The sequence below is a fragment of the Alligator sinensis genome, unplaced genomic scaffold (assembly GCF_000455745.1).
Source record: "Alligator sinensis unplaced genomic scaffold, ASM45574v1 scaffold858_1, whole genome shotgun sequence".
Lineage (NCBI taxonomy): Eukaryota > Metazoa > Chordata > Crocodylia > Alligatoridae > Alligator > Alligator sinensis.
The window spans coordinates 2,305,302-2,323,289 of record NW_005842079.1 but is presented as its reverse complement, the minus strand read 5'-3'; the positions used below and the strand labels follow the sequence as shown (position 1 = coordinate 2,323,289).

At 44.9% G+C, this 17,988-nt stretch overlaps 1 protein-coding gene across 2 annotated transcripts in view; it reads left to right on the top strand.

The window, feature by feature from the left end:
- The window catches only part of LOC102382309 (high mobility group protein HMGI-C-like), a 92,578-nt gene that overhangs the window by 27,845 nt on the left and 46,745 nt on the right, over positions 1-17,988 (top strand). Inside the window, exon 1 of one of the 2 annotated variants that reach the window (XM_025204386.1) lies at positions 11,941-11,984. The exons of the other annotated variant lie outside the window; for it this stretch is intronic. The gene's annotated coding sequence lies outside the window, so the exon portion shown is untranslated. Of the gene's footprint in view, positions 1-11,940; positions 11,985-17,988 lie in introns of those variants that run through there. 2 annotated transcript variants of the gene reach the window in all.

The window sequence follows — 17,988 nt, the reverse complement described above, 5'->3', positions numbered from 1 at the left end:
ACTACCCAATTGTCTGTCAAGAATGACTGGGGGGGTGGGGGGCGGGAAAGGGGCTGGGATGGCGTGCCGCCACCTAACGCCCCATGCTGCCGCTGTTCTGCCTCTTGCAGGGAGTGGGGTGGGGGAGCCAAGGCCAGCGCTGCTGGCCAATCAGCCAGCCAATCAGAGCTCAAACAAAGTGTTACAGACAGACAGACTTCGGCTTTTATAATATTAGAGTTGTTTCCTATCTATTATATTATAGACTGGGCCTGCACCACACGGCTGGAAGTGTTTGACACCCCTGACCTAAAGGATTCAAACTGAATGACTTTTCTTTGGATTAAACCAGCAAGGTTAAGAGGGGGACACCAGTGTGTGGGCATCTTGGTGTCTCCATATACAATGCCCATGCTTTTTCACCCTGGAGAGATCACTTTATTGCTTTATTTACTTTATTTTTCAGGCGAGGATTCAACATGGGAGGCAGCAGTTATGACTTGTAAGTTCAGCTGATTTTGTAAATAGAGAGATGCTATGGTTTGCCTCTGCTAGTGGGAGTCACCCTTATGGATGTTCAGTGAGCTGATGCCTCAGCACAATTCTATTGTCTTATGAGACACAGGTACCTACTAGTTTTTATAGTTGTAATTTCTTTCCAAAAGTAATTGATGACAGGACATGACAAAGGTATGAGACTAAGTGATGCATGTATCACATGTCCAACACATATCTATTGGCAGTATATTTATTTTTTAAAGTTTAGAGGAAGCCCAGTGCAGATGAAAAATGATCTTTTGTTGTGTGAGATGAAGTCTAAGATCAATTGTTGATGTTTGAAAATTGTGAATTGCTGATTTCTACTGGGAGTCTGGCATCTAGGTCTTTATTCCATTTCAGTCGTAAATAGGCTGTATCAGGTCTGTTATGTGACATTACATATTTCTGGAGTGATGCCAAAGCATGAGAGAGAGAAGCAGATTTGAAGGCAAAAAATATCCAGAATGTATCTGGAGTATTTGCTACATCTGAAGTTTCAGGTTCAAACTGATTTTCTAATACTTGATACAACCAAATATATTGCCATTCAACTGCTTTTGAAATACATCACATAACTCAGAAAAGGGTTTAATAAGGTTTCCTACTAGAAGCTGTTCTACAAGCACAATATCCTTATCCATCCACTTTCTCCACATCAGTTTGTGGGACCCATATTTCAAAAAGGGATTTCCTCAAATAGAGGCCTTAGGGTGTAATGAAGGATGAAACTTCAGTAGGTTTGCCAAATTTTATGAAGCTTTGGATAGGAAAAATTGTAGGGTTTAGAGTTAGAAAAATGGTGATAAGTAGAGCTTATAACAGTTGATAGTGGTAGGGGAAACATAAGTGTATGTTCAGTTTCCACCCATAAAGGAGAGTTAGCGGTTTTATCAGTCATCCGGTACATAACCTAATTTACGAAGAAGTAATTGTGATGTTGTTGAAGGTGTGGGAGAAAGCCACCCGTTTCACTTGATAGTTGCATCTTTTTTGATGAAAGTCAAGCCCTTCTATTCTCTCCCTGCAGAAACCTATTGAATATTCAGTTGATTTTAACAAAATAGGTTTGTGGCATTACAACTGGTAGGTTAGGTAAACTATAAATTACGTGAGGTAAAACAGATTTTATAGAAAGGTATACGAGTAAACCCATTTATCATTTGTAATGTGGTAATGCCAACAAGCACCAACAAAAATTCAGGCTCCTTTAGGTGAAGGACTGTACAAACCCTGCAGAGGTAAAGGCAGTCTGTTTCCCAGGCTGCTTACTATTTAGGCAGGCAAGACAGACTGACTGGAGCAGGGAGGAAACATTAGCATAGGGAGTCAATCTCAAATCTGCAAAGAGAACCAGAGATGTGACAAGAATTTTTTGAACCTTGGGTAGCAATAACGAAGTGGTGGAAGTGACTCAATCAAGTTTATAGAGATTGGAAGTGGCAAAAATAGGAACAGAACCCAGGAGTCCAGCTTCCTAAGCCTCTCCCACTTTCACAAGACCAATAATCTTCCATCAACTTACCTATAAATTTTTATGGAAAAAAAATCACATAAGCAAGAAGTTCACCTCAGTTCCTTGAGAAGCTACCAGCAATGACAGAGGGGTATTCCATCCCTCCCTTGTCTCCTGAGAATGGAAGTGTGAACTACTTCCCAGAAAACCTCTTTGACATCAAGGGGCATGTATAAATGAAATGGGGGCCCTAAATTGAACCAGTAGGTTTTAAAAAACACTGCTTCAATTTAGGGCTGATTAAACCCCCATGTCGTGCACACAGCCTGCTGACTTACCTGCCTCTCCGGCAGGTAGGGGAGAACAAGCTGCCAGCAGGTGGAGTGGTCCCTGGGCTGCAGGGGGGACTGGTGCTTCCCTCCATGGCAGCGTTGGGCCCCCCCAGGCGGCACCCACCCACAGGCACCTGGCTTGGGCGGTCCTGGGGGGCACCACAGCTGTGGAGGGAAGTACTGGGCCCCTGTGCAGCTCAGGCAGGCAGGCAGGGCTCCAGGGGGGGAAAGATCAGGCTCACCACTTTCCTTGAGCAGAGCCTGCCTTCCCGGGCTGCTGCCAGGCTGCCTGCACGGGCTTCCTGCAGACCTGTGGAGCTGCACGGAGCCCGGTGCTTCGCTCTGCGGCTGTAGGGGTAGCAAACTAAAACTCCTCAAAGGAGTTTTAGTTTGCTGTGCCCCAAGTCATTTAAGGCGCATTATACCGTCGAATTTCCTACAGTGGCTGGAATTAATGCGCAATATACCACTGAAGTGTGCAAACACCACCACCATTAAAGCGGTGCAAAAGCATTTAGCCTGCTTTAAAGTGTTGTGTGCACATGTCTCTTGTTTTGTCTACACATGGTCGAGGCTGAGAGAATAAATCCAGACAAGCGTATTCCAGCTTGGCTGATGTGACCCAAATATACCATTTGTGCTTGGCTTGCACAGTAGCAGGGGAGGGCAGACAACTCCTTAGTCTTCATCCTTGAATGGCACTTTTGCTGATTGACATTGTCACATGTTCTGAAGGTTCCTATTATTATTTCACAGTAAAATCCATGAAATATTGTCCAGGTGTCTGGCTTCCAGTTCCATGGATTTGGCTGGGAATGCTTGGGAATGCTTGGAAGGACTCAGGACACTGGGAGCATATTTGGTGCTATATATATTCTTAGTCTGGGGTGAGTGTTGCAATGGGAGATTCTGTGCACTTTTGCAAATCTAGCCTTGACTATTATTACCAATGCCGTGAAAACCTGATATGAATCTAAATCTGAACATGAATTTTGTTTGGCCCAATTTGTTTCTGGATGTGGTCAATGGGAGGCTCTTGCTCTGCCTGTCACCTTCATAGCTAGGCAAAGTTTGAGCTTTCCCTTAGAGGATGGGAGGAGACCTAGCTCCTTCCTTAGAGCAGGAGGACATCAGGAAGGGGCTGAAGAGGACAGTCTCACAGTTTCAATGTGTATGTGTGCTCTAAGACCATCGCAAGGGCAAGCAGAGACCAGGCACATCGAATAGTGATGTGACCCGGCTCTGAAAGGAAGAAGAGGGGAGATGGAGACAAGCTGTTCTTCGAGTGCCCTCTCTTGGCTGGTTTGTGGAACTACGAGAAGCAGCTGTGGTGACAGGACACAAGATGCACAGAAATCACTATGCATTGGAAATGGTCATTCATTTTCTTTTCCTAAAGCAGCTACCCTCCCTTCTCTACCCCACTCACTCCATTTGTACATTGTTCAGCTGTAGATAGCTTTTCTGTAGGGCAGCTAATCTGGGACATGGGCTGGTGCCCAAGATACAGAGACTGGTATTATAGAATAGTAAGTTGCTGAAACAAGGTGCCTCCCTTCCGTCTGTCTCTGCTGGCTGTTAAAGTTCCCGTGGGCCTTTTCATCCAGAGTACCTGGACAAGCCTGGTATCACAACCAGCATTCCCTTTGACTGAAGCAGCTCCAAAGATCTTCTAACTTGAAAGCCATTGCTGAGTATAATTGCAGTATTTACCTGATTTGTGCCTTCTGTGTAACTACATGTATGCCATCACTTTGTACAGCTTGTGAGAGGCTCTGGGCTTGGGTATGAAAGGTGTTACAGGGAAAGAAATCCCCGTTCCCCAGACTGTGGTTACTGACTTATATCTAGGTTGGGTCATACAGTTAAGAGGCTGGTCCAACACTTTATAAGGTAGTCAAGAAAATGTCGCCTTTTCGATTTTTTTTTTTTTTTTTTTTTTTTTTTTTTTTTTTTTTTTTTTTTTTTTTTTTTTTTTTTTAGTGGACTCTGTGGTGATTGGGCACAATGTAAATGCCAAGGTTAGATTGGACAGCTTGATCTGAAACTACCTCAGTAAGCGCAATGGAGCTGTTTGTGATGCCAGGAAAAAAGGCCTTTGCTTGAAATGAGTCATAAGGCTGAAGGATCACTCCTACTCCAGTTTAAATTAATAGGTGTTCTGATGCCCTTAATCTGAGCTGAAAAGGAACTAGATCTGGCAGGCTAGTAGCCTTGGGGAAAAAGTGGAAGAAATGCTGGATTTTTGGCAGGGTCGAGATATGCCCTGCTCAGGGAGACATAGGCAAGGTGTGAGTGAGAGAAAGTGGTGGGAGAAGCAATGTACCCCATGGGAAATGGAATTGAATTGAACACCCTTTGCCTATTCTGTTGGGGAAATTAGCATTTCTTTAGAGCCAGGGAGACTGCAGAGCCTGGTCACATGGAGATAAGAGTACACAGCAGCTGCCCAATGGGATTTTGCAGGCTGACAACATTTCACATGTGGCATTTAACAGTTTCAGTGCCAGCTTCTCACAGGGATATGATACATAGTATAGGAGATGGAGGTGCTGAGAGCTCAGTGATCAATGGCAGTCATTAATTGTCTGGCACTATCAAATGGCCAGCAGTAGTTATTCTGGTAAGGAAGGGAAAAGGAGGGGAAGGAAGTCAGGGACATGAGACGTCCTTAACCAAAAGGCATGGTGCAGCTGTCTGATGGGAATCGCTCTCTGAGAGCTCGCCACATGCAATGATGTCCTTTCATTAGACCTCTACATAATTGCTTTGCCCTGCTGGCCACTGCGACGATGCAGCTGGTTCACACTTCAGAAACTCTGGTGTTTGGGCAAAAAAATTCCCTCGAATGATAGGGAACCCTTTTCAAGCTACTATTCTTTTAGAAGAAGACCTTTCTGTGGGCCCTGCAATGATGACCCTCCTCCAGGACCCCTAGTGTATGATCTATTTTCCGTTGAAACTGCTGCCCTTTTGCACTGGGCAGTCCTGTCAGGGACTCTCCTTCCTCCCAAACCTCCAGGTGTTTCTCACCATAGTTGCAGGCCACTGAGTCCTGGGATGCAGCCTTCCCTAGAACCTGTGACTTGTCATTTCCTCGCATCCATATAGACCTGCTTTTGTGAGTGACTTCGACAGTTTTTCTCTTCCCTCCACCCAACTCACAAGCCTGGCTTCTACTGGGCTGTATTCCCTTGGATAGCCTGGCATCATCTTGAATCCTAACCCTACCCTCCAGCATATCTACTACCCCCCCCCCCCCCCCCCCCCCCCGCCACAAGGAACCTTATTTGAATGATGACTGGATAGGTTCCAAGCAATTGGATTACTCCTGGAAATTATATTTAAAAATCCCTGGGCTCTTAAAATATGTGTACATGGCACCGTTTAGTGTTGTGCAGAGATTCCTAAGCTGGTTCATCCAGGGTGACAGGCAGTGATCATAGGATTGATATGCCAGCTTTGTGGTCATCTAAGGAGCATCTCGCATGAGGCCTTGGTGATTCAAGGATGTATCTGAGGTCTCCTCTGCCGCATGAGCCAGTTCTGGATTCAGGATGACCTGATACCCTCTCCTTTTCACCTCCAAATGTAAAGGGCTGACAAGACCTCATCTGGAATACTATGTACAATTCTGGTCACTCGTATTTGGAGAAGAACAGGTCTAGAAAAGTGCTACTAGGAACAGGGGAATGGAGACCAATCATATGAGAGGTACTAATAGGGCCAGGCTCTATCCCCGGTATTATTAGGCAAGGAGGTGGATTTAGTGCCTAAACGTGATCCTCTTCCACTGTGCTCAAGTAAAAACCATTAATGTACCGGGTGGGTGGATCTTCCTTCTCCTTGATGCTTTTTTTGTGACTCAGTCTTAAGAATAAGATAGTACTGTGTTGCAAATTTGGATGAATTAATGTATTTTCAGGATTTGAAGAGGATGGAATAGACACCTAAATCCACTTGAATAACTAATATGTGCAGAGAGGGACTCTGGGGCAGCCTCCTAATAGAAATAGTGGGAATTAAAAAAGGCAATTCCTTTACAAATATAGCCTGGTCATATTATGAAAGGGACTATATTATATAGTTGTCTGCAGTAGCAGAGGACTGGAATTGATGACCTAGGAGAAGTCTTCTAGCCCTGTGTTCCTTTCATGCATTACTTGCACAACCACTGTACTCTCGGATATGGATCAAGGAGTACGAGGTGGTCTCAGCCTCTGAACTCTGGTTCTCCAGCTTCACTTCCATCATGCAGCTAGAGAGTTTAGCTTTGTAAAGGTCCCTGGAATTAATATGGAAACTCTGGAAAGTCAGAATTTCATTTATGTAAGCTTTTTCCTCTCCAGAGCGCTATGCAAGGAAATGACAAGATAATCAGATCTGTGGTACAAATACAAATAGGTATATTGCATGTGGGGTTTTTTCTACACAACTGCAGGGCAATATTGACAATGCAAGGTTAGCTTGGGAAAAGGAAATGAACCATCAAATCTGTGCACAGAGGATAGAAGAATATAATGCTAGCTTCTATGAGCAGTACAAGTTCCCTCTCATCAAGAGAATGCCAGTGGAAAATTATGATTAGATTTTTCAAACACAAGCCTTGCAAAACAAAATAGATACACAGTTCACAGCAAAATGCTGGCAGGGATGCCTTGGAATGAGGAAACAATTTTCATATCTTTTGGGATTGTCCTAAATTAAAAGGCTGATGTTAGAAAATTGACATGAATTATTTCAGGGATGTATCCCCCAAGTTCTCATTACTATGGTGTTAAAAGAATGTCTTTATTTGCTGCAATTAAAGAAAGATAGAGACCTGTTTAGAATTCTGTGATTGCAGCCAATAACAGTATTAAATTACTGTGATTGCAGAAACAAATACCATCCATAGAAACAAAGTTGGCCAGAATAATATAATTAAGAGAAATGAAGTGACTTACTGCTTCCATTAGATTACCAGTTGATCTATTTGAGGAAAGATAAACCAAATTGAAATCATTGCTATAACTTTTATAATCGTAGAATCATAGGCAATGAAGATAGGGTGGATCTTTTAAGGTCATCTTGCCCATTCCACAGCCCAAAGGCATTATTAACTATACCTAGATTAGAAGTAAAATAAAAATAATAAAAATAAACACTTTTCTTCAGTCCCTGGTCCACCTTGACTCTGTCTTCCATTTTACGTCTACTTAAACTCTCTCTTTCAATACTGAGGTAGGAAAAGAACTTGTGCAGTCAGTGATTCTGTTGGTCTGTAATTACAAGGGAGTAACATTTGTGGCTTGCTGGAAAAGTTTCTTGCCGGAATGGTGCTATTCTGGTGCTATTGTTCTCTCCTCGACATTGAAATTCCATGTCGTGTTTACTTAATTGATACAAGTTCTGTAAATTTCACACACGCAACCACCCCCCAGCCCAATGTCGTTATTCATCACCGCTCCACACAGCTAAAAACGGATCTTAAGAAAATCAAGCATTATTCTTCCATTGTCGGGCCTGCCTGCGTACATGATCACCAATAATCATCTGCACAGTAGCAGCTTGTTTTCTGCTATCTGGCTTGTTGGAGATGATATATGAAGTATAAAGAATACTCGAGATGTTTTTCTTAAGCTACGTTAAGCCCACTGTGCTGACAGCAGCAAAATAGAACTTGTTTGACAGGGAGCTGAGCTAATGTGACGCTGAAGCCAAACACAGGAAAGACAAGGATCTCTATCAGGCTGTGCTATTAATTTTTTGTTTCTGGGTCACTTTAAAAGATCAGCGTTGGTGTGATTCTTGTTGTATCCCTCCTAAATTTCTAATGCCTTGCTTTTAAAAGCTGCCAGCCTAGCCCAGGATGTAAAAGATGCTCCTAGTTTTTTCCATTGGTCTGTTTTGCTTCCAGTACAATTAAAACATTTTGGACTTGACATGCATGATGGGTCACTGCAATTTTGGTAACATTGCATCCTTATGTGATGGTGATGTGGCAGCATCAGATGTTACTTCACAGTGGAGTTATGCAAAGTGACCGCACAAAGACCGTGTCATAACTTATGACATTAATCTTTTGTGGCATGGAGCATATATGGACATTTAGGAGCCCTACATGATTCACTCCAAACTGTTATCACCCTTCATCTCTCAATGAGCCGGGCAGGTGAGTATAGATCAGGTGTAATTTTATTTTGCCATAGTTGTTATTTGGCAATCATTGTCCCAGTAGGTCCTCAATATCACTAGCATTTGAAAAGAGATGGAATTTAAGTCCAATAGCATTTGCATTTATTGAAAGCTAAGATAGAGATGACTAAATTGCACGCTTCAGAGTGTAAGCAGACTGCCTTCCAGGGGTCAGGAAGGATTTTTTTCAGCTATATGCAGTGTTGTATTATGGGGTTCTTACCCTCCTCTCAGCCATTAGGTATTTGCTACCACGAGAGTAAGAACCTTAATGGAACAAGGGCCTGGGCCATGAGATATTTTGTATCCCCATCTAGAAAGGAGATACCAAACATGAGATCATGGTCTTGTTGACTTTGGATACCACCCCATAATGAAGCTCTGCACATTTCTATGGTTGTTCTCTGCAGAGATCTCTCTGGACAGTGGGTTATCATATTTTTATAGTAGATGAAATAAAAAATCCAGAGTGGGTAAAAAACACTCTTCTTAAAGCCATATGGTGACACCTTGAAATTGTTTGATAACTAAAGAGGAGTTGAAAAGCTGTTAGAACTTGAATATCGAAATCTGTACACCTCTTCCAGCAGTTGATGCTCAGTGTAAATGTGCTCCAGGTCTGTAAAAACTCTTCTCTGGTGCTGTTTCATGGAGAAGATGACCACTAAGCCCGTACCCAGTGCCGGAAAGATCAGTGCTGCTGCTGCACCAGCTGGCAGCACCAGCCTCCTGTCATCTGGCAGGCAGATCGGGGGCCCATACCCCCAGCAACAGTCTGGCACAGCTTCCGCAGCCCTCCCTGGTGTGTGGGCAAGCCCCTAATTTGCCTGCCTGATGACAGGAGGCTGGTGCTGTGAGCTGGGGCCAATGGCAGCACTGATTTTTCCCAGCACGGGCCATGTCCAGCCAACAGCACCAGCCTCCTGCCATCCAGCATGAAGATCGGGAGCTCACCCGCACCCCGGGAGGGTGTGGGCCCCCAATCGCTTCCCAGATCACAGGAGGGTGGTGCTGCCGCCTGGGGCCAGCGGCAGGCAGGCCCGGGGCAAATCAGCTTGTGCACGGGCCTACCCCAGGATCAGGGTGGGGGTGGGTCCCAGCATGAGCTGATTTGCCCTGGGCCCCACACCCTCCTCGGGTTGGCTCTGGTGCAGGGCCTGAGGAAATCAACTCCCAGCGGCTCGCAGCCCCAAGGAACTGAACTGCGCCCTCCCTCCCTCCACCGGGCTCAGCTCCCAGATGACCACCAAGTTCTCATGGAACAAGTGTCCACATAATCACCATTATGCTACTGATTGTGGTCCCTCATTAATCCCAGCAAAGATCTGACAAGACTACATAGGCTATTGAGCTATAGAGGCCTCATTGCCCTAGAGGCAGTTTTTTTATGAGCATGTTGCAGTGGCAAAGACAGATGCAGAAACATGGGGAAGCATATCTGTTCATTGCATGTACTACACCTTTTTGGGCTTCAGTCTTAGACTGCTGGTCCAACTCTTGCTAAAGCACTTTAAAGCTATAAATAGTGCATACAATTACTAGCAAAAGAATTAAGGAAACCAGCAGACCTTTCTAGCAGTTAAAAATTCACCCTGATCTCATTGAAATCAACATCAAACCTCCCACAAATGGACTGCATAGGTGCAGGAGTGGGCCCAGAGACCAGCGTTTCTTGTGCTACCCTATCAGTGACTGTCTTCAAAGACATTCTATAAATCTGGGTCCTGGCAGTTAAGTGAAGGGGCAGGTAAGTTTTTCAACACAGAAAAGAATTATTTATAAGTTTTAAATGTGTTTATGCTGACTTCAAACCATGGTCTGTTATTTGAAAATCTTCTTAATTTAATAATTAACCTTTCAGGGCCCAATTGCCTGTGACAAATTGGTGATAGAAATGAGTAGTCTGGTGTGTGGAATGTAGGCATTAGTTCAATACAAGCAGCTAAGAGCCCTTTCTAGGGAACACTAAAGAGCAAATGGTTTCTTTTTCCCTTCTCCTGGTTTGGTCTCTCTGCTTTCCCTTTTAATTTTTGAGAGGCACCAGGCTGAACAGCAGTTAGGTTTCTATCATGTAGGAGTTGAGGAAGTGAAGGGCTGGATGCACCATGTTTATACCAATGTAACTGGCATTACAGCAGTGTCAAAGGCAGTGGGCAGATACTACAAATCCTAAACTGAGGCCACTTTGCCTGATCCAGTGGAGAATTTCTGAAGAAACAATCAGGGTAAAACTCTACTGGTACATATAATACCAGTTTAGCTTTCATCTTCTATGTCCATCCTGGAATAGGCATTTGCTAGACCTAGTGGCAAGGAACAGCGATAGCTGCCTACTGCATGCTGCTACCCCATTATAGCTTCATTCTATCTTGCCTGATCCTAATGTAATTTACATCAGTATAAAGACTGATGTGAATTAGCCTAGGACAGGAGTTGTCAACTAGGGGTCTGTGTACCCACGGTGGGCACTTGAGAAAGCCCTAGGGGGTATGCACGGGCAGGCAGGGATGGAGTGCCGCCATGTACCATCCTGTGCTGCCACGCAGGTGTTGCTCGCCTGTCCATTCACAGTGGGCAGGGGAAGGTGCCGCTCTGCATCCGGCTGCACCCCCCTGCCCCATCCCCGCTCAGCATCAGGCCATGCGCCACCCCATCCCCCCCAACCCCCAGCTCAGTGGCCAGGGGTACACTGCTCCATGTCCAGCTGCCAGGGAGGTACAATGATCCAAAAAGGTTGAAAACCCCTGGCTTAGGTTTTGTGATGGTCTGTCCTTGTCTTCTGAGAGCAGCCAGTCTGGTCTTGTTTTAGTGAAAGAAGAAAATGGTAACACAGGCAGCTTTCCTTCTGTTGCTCAAAGCCATTTCTCTGTGTGTAATTTCATGTAGCTGTAGTTTATTATATTATATTATTATTATTATTATACCACCCTGTGGCCATATTTCCTTATAAAAATATAATAGCTGTGTATTGTTCTCATAGTTCAGATACAGGGCTATGAATTGTCATTCTCTATCCTGTTCTTTCACACCAGGCAAGATGGCCTAGAGACATCATACTGAAGTGCACACCCCTAACTGCTACTTTGATTCAAGTGCAGGTATTGTACCTAGTACATGTGTTTGCATCTGACTTTTTCCCCAGAGATTAACAAGTGCCATCATTTGTCACTCGTGAATATAGCCTAGAGACTTCCACTGATACTCGCACCAATTCTGAGGGAATGCCCAGCAAGCTCATTCACCATTTCCCGACACTGGGCATGTCTTCATGAGACGCTGAATGTTCTATAGATGAATTCTACTGCACATTAGCACATCACGGCCGTGTGTAGCAGTGCAACTTTGGTGCCTGCCACTTTAAGGGCTGGAGCAGGCAGCCGGCAGGTGCCTGATTAAGGTGGCCATTTGCAAACAAAGGCAAGCCAGACAGTCAGCAGTTAGCAGCTTGTAGCCAAGGGAGCAACACCAGCTGGCTCCCCTGCAGCTTATGGAACATCCCGGAGGTAAGGCAGGAGCTGTAGGGATGGCAGGAGGCTCCTGGTCCTGGGCATGACCTGAAACTGCACCCTGCTGGGGAAGGGAGGCCTGGTGGGACTGCCCGTGGTGGGGCAGCCCCCAGAAAATACCAGGACCATTCACCTCCCCAGTGAAAGGTGGGTTGGGGTGCCTTAATAACCCCAGCCCCCACAACACTGGGTGAGAGGGCCAGGCATGGCTACAGCTACCTGAGCCCCAGGGGCTGTAAGACCCCAATGAAGGTGTGGGGGGCAGGCACATCTACCACCACCTGAGCCCCACAAGGGCATAAGACCCAGAGGCCCCAGACAGGGGCAGTAGTGTCGACTCAGAGAGGGGGCAGTAGTGTGGCCCGCACAGAGTAGGGTATGTCTGTACAGCCTGAAGGACTGTGCATTAGGAGGTGCTGAGTAGGGCTGAAAGGGCTTTAAGGGCAGCACTGGGGGCCATGCTGAGTAGACTGCTTGAAGGGCAGCACATGGGCCAGCCTCGTAACAGTTGGATGTGTGTATGTGTTGTGTGTTTTGGTGAATAGAATTGCCCAGTGAGGGGCTGGGGCAAGCTTAGCTCAATGCCCAGTGAATTGGCTGGCCACTACCCAGATGAGGATCATGGGAGAGTCCCAATATGCTTCATGTTGCAGCCTCATTGCATGACAGTTGTACTCATTGGGTGACAGAGGTTCATTAGTCTGGTGCAATATGATGAAAATTAAGAGGTTTATCATTTGAGGGAGCATTTACAAGAAATAGTAAATAACTAAAAGCCTCCTAATGTCAAGGAGTGAGTCTGGTAAGCCCCATCAGATCCCTACAGGAGCCGCTCCAAAAGGGAGCAGGGCAGAGTGAAGAAGGAACAGTATCATGCAGCTAGTAAGAAACCCTGTGAAAGAGGGCAGAGTGAAGGAGGCCCCAGTGAGAGAGGGGCAGTATGAGTGTGTGCAAGAGGCCTGACAGAAGACTAAGTTTGGTCCGGCTTTAAGCCAGGAGTACAGTAACATTCTGGATGCCATCTTCAAGGCATGGGCCATGGTGTAGGGGAGATACAGAGCCATGGATAGTGACTCCTGGCATCGGGGCATATAATGGGCAGATTCCCACATTTACCACCAGTTTATTCCAGTAAAGTTGTAGCAGGAGAGACTTGGCAGACTGCCCCATATAGACAGGTAGGCGGGACGGCTTGAGACCTGGCCCCGAGTGTGCCTCCTGTCACACCATGTCATTGCATTAATGCACAGTAGAATTGGGCTACTGTGCATTAGTGTCACCAAAAGGCATGCGCTGGTGCTATTGCACAGTAGCGTCAGTTACTGTGCATTGAGTTAGTACCTGTTATTAGAGGTAGTAAACTTAATGTGCAGTAACTATGGTGTATAAATGAATGTGTAGATGTGCCCACTGTGTACAGTCACTGACAACAGCGCAAAATCAGCGCCATATACCAGTTTAACCTTCACTTTGTACTGCTGTAGCTGACGCACAAGATGCAGAGCTGTAGTAAATTAGGCATTATGGATTGAATCCCTCTGTAGCTTTCCTTTCTGATCCTTGTCTGTGTAGTTAAATAAAGTTCCCAGGCCTAGGCTGTAGGTAGACAGTCCACCTTTGAGTTTGACAAGCCCTGTATTAATTAGTCTGCAGTTAATGATTGGCACTCTTTCATAGAGGGTATATCTGTACTGGTTTCCCTGTACTGTTGAGAGCACCTCCAAGAAATATGACCTTGCCCATCCACTCCACCCTTGCTCAGACTTGAAAATGAGGAAGCAAAGCCACCCTGAGGGAACCCTTGTCATTGCCCTCAAGCACTACTGTGACGGGAATCTCAAGAGTGGCAGCTGAGGCATCCTCACACTGTCTTCACTGTCTTTTTTCTAGGTCTGGCTGATGTGCAGTGCAATTGGCAATGTACTCAACAGTGCTGGGGAAGCAGCATAGACCTATCCATACAGGCTCACTGCTCAGTCAAACCAAAGGACCTAAGTAATAAAATAGGAGATTCTTGGCCCTCTTCAAATGGATTTTAGCTTTTTCCATAGAAATGTTACACAGCTGCAGGCAACACCAAACGCGTGACTCCACAAATGCAAACACTGAATTACATCTCCAGTCTTTCTCAGAGCTACTAGTTATGCACCAGAGTCTGACACTTTAATAATAGATTTCTTTTGTCAGATGAAATTAATCTCGGATTATCTGCTTCACCAATCCAGATGCAGACTCCTGTATTAGCATCCACTTCCCTTAGCCTTGAATCTTTCACCGAACAGATGCAAATTTCTGAGGCTGCATTAGTGAACCAAGCTTAAAACATCCCAGCTATATCACGGGCAAGTCAGAGAGATGGGGAATGGTTTTCAAACTACTTACTGCAAATTGAGAATGAATGTTTCACTACAGTGCATTTTATTAAACTATAGTACCTGTAGAAGCAGGCTTATTAAAGCCGTGGCTCACTGCTTAACGCCAACTGCCTTGGTTCAGGGAGCAAAAACTGTGCAGTCTGCCTCCAGGCCAGGAAAATCAAAACAACTTGGCTTTTGCCTATATTAATACACAAAAAGCTTTCTTGTGGAATATTTAGGACTGCTGCATGAAGCATATCTGGTGTTAACCCACAATGGAAGGGAATGTTAAAGTTAACCCACCCAAGAATGCCTAACTCTCTGCTCCTATAAGCCCATACCACAAGTACTTTGGTATCAGTACTGTTCTCAAGTATTTTTCACATGTCAACAGTCCCCTGGAGCAAGCATGTGTAAAAGTGTTTGCAAGATTGGAGTCTAAAGATCCTTTGGTCTTATGTCAAGAAAGCAGCTAAATTATGCTGGGTGCGTATATACGTACCTTTGATTGCACACTTGGTACTGCACAGTCATTTAGCAAGTACTAAATGACTGTGCAGTACCCACCAGTCCTGTGCAGTCCTGGTGGTGCACAGGTTGTTTTCGACCCTACTGTGCAGTAGCAACTGGCTACTGAGCAGTAGCAGTGGCATCACAGTTAGTGCCCACCGATGCTACATCACCGTAGCTTGTCACTATGGTGACGTAGTGTCTTGTGTAGACATGCCCACTGAGTTTGAGATTTGGAGTGCATACTTGTGCCTTAAGTGTAAAACAGTATCACAGCAACCTTTAACTATAAAAAAAATGAGCATTAGAATCCTAGGGAATCGCATTCAAATGAAGGATTTAAAGAATCTGAGCACACTGGTGCATTGAAATGCAGGTAAGGCACTTAAACAACCTTAACTCTGCCCTGCAAGGATGCAATGACAGACTTGATATATTTTTTTTAAGTCAGTTTAATTTACTCTAGAGTCTCCAAAAGAAAAATGTCTTAATCATAACTGTATGATTATTGCAAAATCTTGACCTTATTTCCAGGCATAAACAGCTTACTAAATAATGCGTACTTTCACATTTCTGATTAGACAAACGGCATAATAATGATGGCAATCAGTGACCATTTCTCATTAAGATTCTGTGACCCATAATTCTACAAGTATCAATTAACAAATGCAGCCATGCTGTATCTAAATATACTACTACGTAGATTCAGATAAAAATAATACCTAGCTCTTACATAGTGCTCCATGACATTGTGGCATTTACACGAGGAATAAAGATTAGCATAGTGATAAAGCATCATTCCTACTAGCTCACATCATATGCTTAATTTGATTTCAGTGAGGTTACTCTCTTGCTCACCCTTAAGCACAATGTGTAAATGCTTAGGGAATCAGGGCCTGGTTTCTTTTTTGGAACTTCTTATTCCTTTATCTGTGGAATGCAAACTGCTTAAGATACTTTATAGGGATTTAAATATTGCCTGTGCACACAGACAGCCACAAACTTTGTGTATAGCCTCAGAAAATTTTTTGATCCTAGAACATATATCCTAAACATATCAGTTTTATTGACAAAGTCATTAATGTATTGTGTCCCATTCATTTATTTAAAAAGTAAGTTTATTTTAATGGGAATGAACAGCACCTAGCTGACTAACTGAAAAGTATTAACATGGCTCATTTAAAAATATCATTTAAATAAATGAGAGGCTTGTTAGAAGTTCCTCCAGCATTAGAAGTCCATTCTTGGGGAAAAAATGGGGAAGAGTGAGGGAGGTCAGCTGACCAGCCCCAGGCAGTTATGCTTAGAGCTGCCCATTTTTAGCCACCAGACAATGGTGTTTGCCATCAAGGTAAGTGAACCCCAGTACAGCACCCAGTCTTTGTCTATAGTGCAGGAAGGCACCAAGCTGGGAATAGAGGATCTGGTGGTCAGAGATCACCCCTAGTGTGACTTGCTGAAGGCAGCCCTGTGCCAAAGAGCCATCACTGGTCTCTGTCCCCTGGAACGGTCTCCAACCAAAGGCAGTGGAGTCCCCTTCACCCACTAGAAGGGGACTTCAGTTCCCTGGAAAGGGCTTCTAGTTGCTTGTATTAAACTAATTTGAAAAGCCTGGTGGCAGTGTCCCTTAAGGGCCAGCACCCTTCCAGGGGTGAAATGTTCTCAGCCTGAGGATAGGGAGCCCTGCAGAGAAAAGGCAGGGACAGAAGGGACAATGAGCCACTGGCTGGGGCATGGAGAGGCCAGTTACCAAATGTACTGTACTTCCTCTTCCTGACCAGCTGGTGGTACAGTGCTGACCCTGGTTCCCCTGACCCTGGTTCCCCTGAGCCCTGTCCCTTACCTAACTTCTACCATTAACTGAAAAGAGTCTTACTAGTACCAACCTCTTGAAAGGGGTTCTGAGTACCCATTTCAGATTTGACCCATCTAAACTTCCATAAATTTACTGATGAGAGATGGTGGGTGGTAGGAGTACTACAGCAGTCAGGGAATTTGCCCCCTCTTGGTATAGTTTCTTCTAATGTGGTCAGTGTAAATAATTTCAGCTAATTTTAAAACAGCTGCAGAGTTTGGAGCATCCATTTTTGTACTGTCAAGATCTTCTGAGACAAAGGCTAGGGACTGACATTCAAAAAGCCTGAGTCTGAATTGATTCAGTCTTTTCAGGCTAGTCTAACCTGGCTAGGCTAAACTGGTTTGTAACTGCCCAGACATCCCCTCTGGACTGAAAAAAATGCAGGCACATGCCTAGAGTGGCTCAGGCTAGAAACCGGGGGATGCTAGAGCAGCCCTCTCTTCCCTTCCAATGTACTGAGCTGAGGGGTGTGTGGCCAGGCCCCAGCAGGACTAGGGAGCAGCCCAGCAGGGAATGTTTATCACCCCTAACTCCGTGTTAATCAACCCATTAAGAAAACAAAGTCTTTCTCCATTAGTTCTAGATCTTAAACAGCTTTTCCAAGGAAAGACATTATCAGATACCAGTTGATTAGCTCTAAAAAGCCTTTTGCCTTTGTTGTCTCCCACAGCACAGACTGTATCCAGCGTATGGTCTGCTAGCTAATGCTGAGAGGTGTCTGTAAAGCAGAGGGGCGAGGGGAATAATCCCTGCTTAGCAGGCAGAAGCCAGGCAGATGCCTGCAGTCTCTGCTGGATCTGCAGCCAGGGAGTAGAGGGGAGGGGCCAGCCCTGCTGTGGAGCAGAGAGCCCTACCCAGCCCAGAGAGCATGCTGGGATGCTGGGGGACTCTGGCTTATTTTAAACCAGCAAGGGGTCTGGGACAGACATTGCATAAACAGGTTTGACCCAAATAAGTTAAGTCTGATGCTACATTTAATCAGGTTTATCTCAAGTCAGTTCCAGCCATTTTCAAACTGGTTTATGTGCACTAAAAGTCTGTTCTTTTACAGGTTTAAACTAGTTTCTGATCACTTAAACCAGTTTATGTGTAATGTCTGTCCCTAGCCAAAGACAAGACTTTCTCCAGTGCCACATTTTTCAAAGGACAAAGTATTTCGTTAACGAACTGAATGAAGCAATGCCTCTCAATGCTAAAGCAATTCTGTCTCTTTTACCTGCTTCCTATGCATATGGTGGGATTTTCAAACATTCTCATCTCCTCTAGCTCTGCTCTG